We start from the raw sequence: 8,911 nt of genomic DNA, 5'->3' as shown, positions 1-8,911 counted from the left end.
GCGACGAGGCCGCCTGGCGCCCGGAGCCCTCGTGGTCCATCCACAGAAACGGCCGTCAGAGGCCAGCGCAGTGAACGTCCGTTTTGGTGACTAGTGACAAGACAGCATCTGGGCCCGTGGCCTGCGAGGTGAATATTTTACATACATGACCTTATTATTGAAACAGCTCCGGCGAGTAGATGCCTTCAGGCGGTTTTAAGGCCTTATTCTCCATCCAGGAAAGCAAACGTCTTCTGGCTATTGTGTGAGCAGATGGGACATGCTGAGAAAATCTGGAGATCAGACAATTTGGCAACTATAGACCCTATTAAATTGGTTTATACAGTGATGGATACTCAGAGAAAGCTAACGAGGTGGTTTCTGATGCCAGAACTTGCTTTTTTGGTACTTCCGTTATAAAAAAAATATACAACTAATCCGTAGAGTTGCCTTTGTGTGTGGATAGAAAGGTGAGAGAAATGGTGAAGGAACTTAAGGACTTTCTCTTCATTCTAAGGCCACCGTTGTCCCGACCCTAAGTCACCCTTTGATCAGGTTCCTGCTGGCTCAGCTCAAGGCAGCGAGGCCACGCCTACCACGTAACTCCAGAAAACAGTCCACCATTTAACTCTTGTGAATTATAAAGCGAACTGAACTGTGCCATTCTTAAAGATAAGCACCGATATGGAAGAAATCTACATGCTCCTAGCACAAACCCCCAGTGGATCTCTCATGTTTAGTTACCTAATTAGAGGTCAAAGGTATCGAAAGCTGACGATGAGGTCTCATGTGATCAATACTACCGTATGCCATCACGAAGCTAATCTGGACGGAGCCAAGTACCCCCTGCAAGATGTCTCCCGGAGTAAAGCACTTCGATCAGCTCATCGATCGCTCTGCCCTCAGCTCACGCCGCTAACTCACCTGACCCTTCAAAGCGATCATCTGCATTGAACGGCCCGTTCAGCAGAGCGATGCAGACACAGCTCAGAAGCCATCGTGGACTCTAGAGATTCGAGAGATCCCAGGGTCGATTCCTGAACGACTGTGAACCTGCTTTATTTCATATAGAGCTTAGCGAATCGTGGTCTCACAGGGAGAAAGAAGTAAGTCGTTGCTTAATATCTGCAGTTGGAAGTTAAAAAAACCTGTACACACACTGTGATTAGAATCCACGTTCCACTGTTTCTGGGGGTTCAACCTCTCGGCTGAAGACAAGGCTCTGCATTCAGTGTGGAAAACGCAGAACTGTCAGGCTGCCGGAAACCGTAAATATAAAACAATTACCGATTAAATGGGGATTAGGCCGTTTGGCAGAACGACACTCAAAAAGAACAGCTCCTCTCCAGACGCTCATGAGTTCACGCTCTGGCCTCTTTAAGCGAGGTCGCCCACGCGCCACCCCGCATGGACGCCAGCCCCGCCCCTCGCTCGCCCACCTATCGCGTCGGGGCCGGGCAGGTGGGATTCCGGGCGCGCTCTGCCCCTGAGCATTCCTGTGCATTCAGGGCTCAGCCCGGAGAAACGGAACATTGACGTGCAACTGTACGAACTGCCGTAAGAATCGTGACACTTCATCCGGCGTGCTCTGCGAAGCGCCCGCGAACCCCGCGGAGATACTGCCAGCTCGGGCTCCTCCGCCAGACTGAATCCCTCCATCCCGGTCTCCACGACGACTCCCTCCCCGGGGGCTCAAGCCGGGCCGTCCTCACCAGCGGACTCGGCGCTTGGTCCTAGGCAGGAAGCATTAGGCTGGCCCCCAAGGTGATAGTCTAAGGAGCTGATGATGATGCCGGATGATAGATGATGATCGATAATCTATAGACAGATGATAGATAGAGAGGTAGATGATAGATAGATGATGGATGATGGATGATAGGGAGGCAGAGGCAGGAGTATGTACGTAGCTGCCTCTGCGGCTAAGGTGACCTGGTGTCGTTCCCCGGTTACACTTACCGAGCTCCAGTCTTAGCCTTACTCCTCGGCCCCAGTCCAGGACCCTGGCACACAGCTGGCTCCGGCCCCGAATGGATCTCGTTCAGCCCCCCGGGACCAGAGCCTGCAGCACGTCCTCTGCACTGACCGCCAACCAGAAACTACAGCTCCAGAGCACCTTCTGCTTGTGAGGTCTTCTTAGAAGGGGACACTGGCATCTCTTTGGAAAACCATCTTCCGGCATGTGCTTACAGAGAAAACTAACGGCTGTGCCTAGGGGACATTCTGTCCCTCCCATCAGGCCACCGCTGTACAGTGCTTTTAGCTGGCTCTGTTCACTTGGCCGCCCAGGTGGGACTGGTTCCATTACTCAGAGATTTCCCGCTGTTTAGAGTGGCAGTTTAGAAAATATTACTAGAAAGTCACTGGGAATAAAGTTGCCAGATTTAGCAAATAACAGCAGAGATCGCCCAGGAAATTCGGATTTCAGGTAAACCCAGCACACTAATTTTCAGTGTGAGTATGTACAGTGCAATTCTAAAAAAAAGTTCATCGTTTCTGCAAATTTCAGATTTATCTGGATAACCATGATGCATCTGGCGACCCGAATGGAATGCCAGGTCGGCCTCGCAAACGCCTCCGAAGACGGCAGCCGCCGGAGTCCGCTCCGCGCTGGGGGCCGCTGGCCCGCGGTGCTCCCGGCCTCCTCGTGGCCGGCCCCGCGCGGTCACTGCTGCTGGGGCGGAGCCTGGGCCTCCGCGCTCAGTTCGCCTCCGCCTCTGTTCGTCAGGGTCCTCCGGAGGCTCAAGACCTTTGTCTGAGGAACCGCTGCCCACTGCGGTTCGGCTCCTCGGGGACCCCCTGTTCTGGGAATTCCGACGGCACCCCAGCCGTTCGCTGCGTCGCTGGCTCCCGGTTGCTGGCCAAGTGATTCTCCGGGCGCTTCCCACTCTGGACAACGCGCGACGCCGTCGGAGACCGGCCGCGTTTTCTCTCGCGCGCTCGTTGTTCTGGCCCCTCCGCCCACGCTGGTCTCGTCTCTGCTCTGTCCCAGTCGGCCCCACGGGCGGTGTCATTTGCTGAGCGGCTTCTCCCAAGGGCGACCATTCTCAGCTCTTCCTGTAAATTGCAATTACCTGAAGAGATTTGAGAAAAATAGCGATGCCTCGCTCTCCGTCCCCCCAAATACTATTTAATTGGTACGAAGCGGGCCCCAGGCACCAACAGCTGTAACAGCCCCCCGAGGACTCCGCCCGGCAGCGGAGTCGGTGCCTGGGCCTCAGGGCAGAGCCGGCTGCAGGCACGGCGGCCTCCAGGTGCAGCAGGTGGCCCAGCGGTCCGGCCCCCACTAACCACCCCCAGCGCCACCACGCGCGATTTCCCTCCATGCCGGCAGGCCTCCTCAAGCCCATCCCAGTGGGACAGGAGCAGATACTTATGGAATTACAATCCTTCAGCATTTTTCAGTAAATTCCATTGTAATTTGAGTACAGTTGTTTGAATTTTCAGTATGAACTAAACGATCACATCTACACCCCCGTTGTAAGACTGAACTTGCATATTCAACACAGGACATAAGATAAAATACCTAGTTGTTTAGTAATCATTTCATTCTGAAATGTATCCAATTACATATTAATTAAAATGAAATCTTCATAGCTCGAGTCACAGTCCTCTGTTATACCCATTATTTTGTATCCCAATCTCTCTCACCTACTTTCTTTCCGCCATTTTTAAACATTTCTCTTCGAAAAGGTTTGCCAAAATTAACCCACGACGTCGCAGGCTCACCGCTGTTTCGTCCGGCCCACGAAGCAGTTCTCCTCAGCGAAGGCTCTTTTATAACTTTCGATAGCCCCGAACCCTCACAGAAGGAAACAGTCTTCGCGCCCGTAAGGAGAGGCAAGGCGGGCTCCTGGAGGCCACCTCTCCGCGCTCTAGCTTGGTGCGGTGACTCCGTCCCTCCCGCTGACTCACGCCACTAACAAGGCCCTGGGCCCACGCACCGCAAGCGTCAGCACTCGCCCTGTCTCGGAGGCCGAAGGGTTTCTGGGCAGCGGAACGCTGCGCAATCCCATTTTTTCTGTATCAAACACTGGAGAAATATTTTCTGAAAAAAAGAAAAAGAAGAAAAGAAAGAAAGAAAAAGAAAGAGAAAGAAAGCAAGCAATCAAGAAAGAAAGAATAAAAGAAAGAGAAAGAAACAATAAAAGAAAGAAGAAACAGTAAAATAAAAGAAAAAAGGAAAGAAAAGAAAGGGAAAGAAAGGAATAAAAAGAAGGAAGGAATGAAGGAAGGAATGAAGGAAGGAATGAAGGAAGGAGGGAGGGAGGGAGGGAGGGAGGGAGGAAAGGAAGGAAGGAAGGAGAGAAGGAAGGAGAGAAGGAAGGAGAGAAGGAAGGAAGAGCCCACTCTCCATTAAAAGCTAGACGAGCTGCATTAACAGTCAGTCACTGGAGAATTCGCTCTCCAGGACATGCTACCCAATCAGTAACCTTGAAACGTGGCAGTATCTGGGCTCACAGGGGGACAGGTCACCCGGCTGGCAGATGCCTCTGGCAAATCCTGCCCAAGCGACTGAATCACACTCGCAGTACTCAGCAGAAGTCCTGGGAGAGTCTGAGTAACTTTCCAGGGGTCCCCAGCTGTGGCTCGTGCCTCTGTGACAAGTTAGGGCTCTGCTCACTGAGTCGTTTTCCGAAGCTCACTGAGGAGAAGTGGCTTGGCAGTATTTTTTAGCTTATTTTACAGGAATGGAAATTAGGCTTCTTTTTGACAACTGTCTAAGTTAGTGCTTGAGCAAGGAGAACGTTGGTGTGATTTCGTTTTTCTCCACTATCCCCGCAATGGCAGATACTAACAACTGCGACAGATCAGAAAGTGAGGCCCTCGTCCCCGGGGTCGCAGGGCGGGGGTCGCGGCCGGACACTCCACGCCCCGTTGGTTTTCCTGGGACGGCTTCGCTGTCCCCGGCGACGCCCGGAGACTCGGCCGACCTCTGCTGTGTAGCGACGTCACCTCCTCGGAGCTGTGAACGGGTCTCCGGGCCGCGATACGCGACTCTGGCGAATCGAGTTTGTCAGAGACGCCGCAGACGTGGATTTTGTTTCTCCCCCTTCCAAGGATGCTTTTGTCTCATGAATGACTTAACGGCGGCCTCTCCCGCTGGAGCGGTGAATCCACACGAGCCACATGACTCTCACGCGGCCGCCCCAATCCGCCTTCCACATGGGCATCGCTCTAACGACAGCCGCCAAGCGCACTCGCTTCCCAGAGCTGGTGAGCAAACGCGTTACTCACAGGCCGTGTAATCACGGAACCCAATCCAATTCATTAACTGCGTGACATCCACCCTTTCTTCAGGCAGTTGACTGGCTATGGACGTTCGTATGGGATCTGTCGTTTACACTTCCTGATAATAAAACTTAATTGAAATTTCATTCCTGTACAAGCGAGATGCCAGCTTAACAGATGGTCTGTGATCGTCATGTCCACATATTTTATCCTGGATGGCATCACACGCAGTTTTACACAACTGCCATTCATTTAAATGCTCCGTTCTTTTAAGGCATTTTTTCACATTAAAACCTTATTGTTTAATATGACTGTAAATCCATTATTAAAATTAATCGAAATTATAAAAATGATTGAAACCGTTGTACAGAAACTGAAGAATAATTAATGATCAAAACCTGAGCTTTGTTCTTGAGGACAGCGAGGATATTGCACAGAAGCCTCCAGGTCCGTGTACGTGAGGCAGAAATCGACGTACGAGAGCGCAGAGTATGCGCCGAGTGCATCGTCCCCCAGCGAGCGATCTGTCTCAAAGGTTTAACGCCTCTTTGATCAGTCCAACGCCTCTCTGTACATGCTTCTTCCATCTTGAGGCTGAGTCCACTGACTTCGTGCTCTGTACGCGGAAGGCAGCGTCCTCGCCCTTGGGACTGGGCGGGAGGTGGGTGCAGGCAGGAATACTTCCGAGGCGTTGAACATAGAGAGGAATTTCAAATCTCTTCACACGCCCAAGCGCCATTCTACCCCAAGTGCTATCATCAGTGAAATTTTAATACTTATCATTAAGCTCACTTTACTTGTTAATGTCATGTTTCAGAGAGCATTTTAAAGGAACTTAGCAATACGGGTCGAAAGTACAGAAAATTTATTCCAGCTTGAAAAGCTGACTTGTTTCTTCTTCGTGATGATCGTTATCTTTGACCTTCCTTCTCCACCTTCTCCCCTAATAATTTCAGTTACCATTTATCTATCTTTTCTACCCAAAACCTGTTCTCAAAAAGTTTAGATGAACTCAGTCACCCCAATACAGAAATAACTTATGATACTCAAAATAATTACTTCCCCGGGGGTACTCACACCTCAGCCAGAAGGCACACCTTTCTGAAAGGAGAGTCTCGAGTCCCGAGGTATCAGGCCTTGGTGAGTAAGGGAAGTCCCGGAGTCGCCGTGGTGGCTTTCGCTCTCTACTCCAGCACGTCCCCCTGTGCTCCACACTTAAGGGACAGACCACTTAACTGAGGAAACATACCGTCCGGCTTCTCCTGGGGGCGGGGGGAAGGGGGGAGGAAGAACAAACGAAGTTAGGCAGAGGGGGACAGTGCACGGTGTGCAGAAGGCGCGGAAAGCCCGCACCAGAATTCTCGGGGACGAGAGACGGCACGCGGCGAAGCGGAGAGGAACACAGGGGAGTCGTCGGGAAAGGCTTTCCACCTCGCGGAAGAGCCGGCCGGCTGCCCGGAGATGCGCTGTGCCGCGGGAAGTGTCTGGAGGCCGGTCCGTGGCAGCGAGCGAGGCGCCGCGGTGACTCCGTGTCCTGCCGCTGACTTCCCAAGGGGGAAGGAGGCCACGTAGGTGGCAGCATGTCCCCAGCACTTAGCACGGTGCCCGGCACGGAGTAAGTGTTCGGGGAATCTTCGTGACTCCCGGGGGCTCTTTACGCTTACGCGACGCCTGCGCTCGGCCTTCGGCGGCTTGTCGTTAACCCCGTCCGGTCTTTTCGGCCCTTCCGCGGCGCCGTCCTCTCTCACGGGCGGGCCAGGCTCGCGGCCTCGGAGGCGCCCGTCTCGCCCAAGGTTTGCTGGTCACCTGTCACTTCGCCTCCCTCACAGACGCAGAGAAAGCTGCGCTTTCGTGGTTCTCTGACTTTCCCGTTAGAGTGGGAGCGTCTCTGCCTCCAGCCTGCCACGGCCTCGGCAGAAGCCCGAAGGCCACAGGTTCGTTCTGGAATGAGGCATGATATAAAATAGAATAGATAAAAACAAAAAACAAAAAAAAACAATACTGCTATTGAAGATACTAGTAACAGGATGCTTTGATATGGTCAAAGAGTCACAGAACATAGAGGCCATGCTGTAAAAATATTATGAAATATGAACTATAACATAGTAAATGTACGAACTACGAAAGGCAGCTAATGAAAATAAAATTAAGACTAATTTTGGCTTTTAATTTTTAAATGTATAATGCTACATAATTATAGAGTATCCTTTCCTATCACTATGCACGAGATGACAATCACCAGTAGGAATCTGCAGCCTTAGGCGGAGCGATCCAGCCAGAACTCAGTTCAGAGGCGACAGCTGGGAGACATTTATGCCCAACGAACCTCCTCTCCTCTCCAGGTCTCTGGCCTTCGAAAGTCAAAGTTAAGTCAAAATTAATAATTTCCTTCGAATCGCTTTAAATCATTCTTTTCGACTACAATTCTGAGTGTGAAAATGGGCCCAAGGGCTGACACATACTGAGTGTCTCCGACCGGCTGGACCGGCTGGTGTCTCCCGTTCTGGCGTGCGCAGAGTCACGTGGGCTCCTGGTGAAAACACGGAGGACCCGCCGCGGCCCAGTGCACCAGTACCGCGCGGGCTCCTGCGCTCTCGGTTACTTTCTCAGGGAAGGTGGTCATGACGCACAGCCAAGAGTGCGCACCGCTGCGGTAGGTACTTAGCAGACATGATTTCATTTCCTCCTCCCTTGGCTAAGGTAAATAGCGTGATGTTTATTTTACAGGTGAAGAAGCTGAGGGTCAGAGTGACTAAGTCGCTGGCCCGAAGCCACAAAGCAAATAAGTGGCAGTCGGAGTGCTGAGCCCCAAGTGCGTCCGCCTCCCCACCCATGGCCTTCCAGCCCCCCAAGTGTGTCCGCCTCCCCACCCACGGCCTTCCGGCCCCCCAAGTGTGTCCGCCTCCCTACCCACGGCTTCCGGCCCCCCAAGTGTGTCCGGCCCCCCAAGTGCGTCCGCCTCCCCACCCACGGCCTTCCGGCCCCCCAAGTGTGTCCGCCTCCCCACCCACGGCCTTCCGGCCCCCCAAGTGTGTCCGCCTCCCCACCCACGGCTTCCGGCCCCCCAAGTGTGTCCGGCCCCCCAAGTGCGTCTGCCTCCCCACCCACGGCCTTCCGGCCCCCCAAATGTGTCCGGCCCCCCAAGTGCGTCCGCCTCCCCACCCACGGCTTCCGGCCCCCCAAGTGTGTCCGCCTCCCCACCCACGGCCTTCCGGCCCCCCAAGTGTGTCCGCCTCCCCACCCACGGCTTCCGGCCCCCCAAGTGTGTCCGCCTCCCCACCCACGGCCTTCCGGCCCCCCAAGTGTGTCCGCCTCCCCACCCACGGCCTTCCGGCCCCCCAAGTGTGTCTGCCTCCCCACCCACGGCCTTCCGGCCCCCCAAGTGTGTCCGCCTCCCCACCCACGGCTTCCGGCCCCCCAAGTGTGTCCGCCTCCCCACCCACGGCCTTCCGGCCCTGCTCCACGAAGCCCCGACACTGTCGTGCCCCGCTTCTTAAAGGAGGTGGCCAAGGACGGCCTGTCCCCACTGAGCCCACAAAGCGAACCCACACCGGTTCCTAAGACGGCGACAATTACTTCGCGTTGCCTTTTTAAAAACACAAGCGCAGTGGCTCATTAAGGTCTCTTTTCTCGGATCCATTCATTGAAACCCCCTCCACTGCCATCCAGGCGCGAGTCTGCAAGAAAGCAGAGGAATTTTCCG

Source organism: Rousettus aegyptiacus, unplaced genomic scaffold (genome assembly GCF_014176215.1).
Source record: "Rousettus aegyptiacus isolate mRouAeg1 unplaced genomic scaffold, mRouAeg1.p scaffold_m13_p_18, whole genome shotgun sequence".
NCBI classification, from domain to species: domain Eukaryota; kingdom Metazoa; phylum Chordata; class Mammalia; order Chiroptera; family Pteropodidae; genus Rousettus; species Rousettus aegyptiacus.
This window is presented reverse-complemented; position numbering follows the sequence as displayed.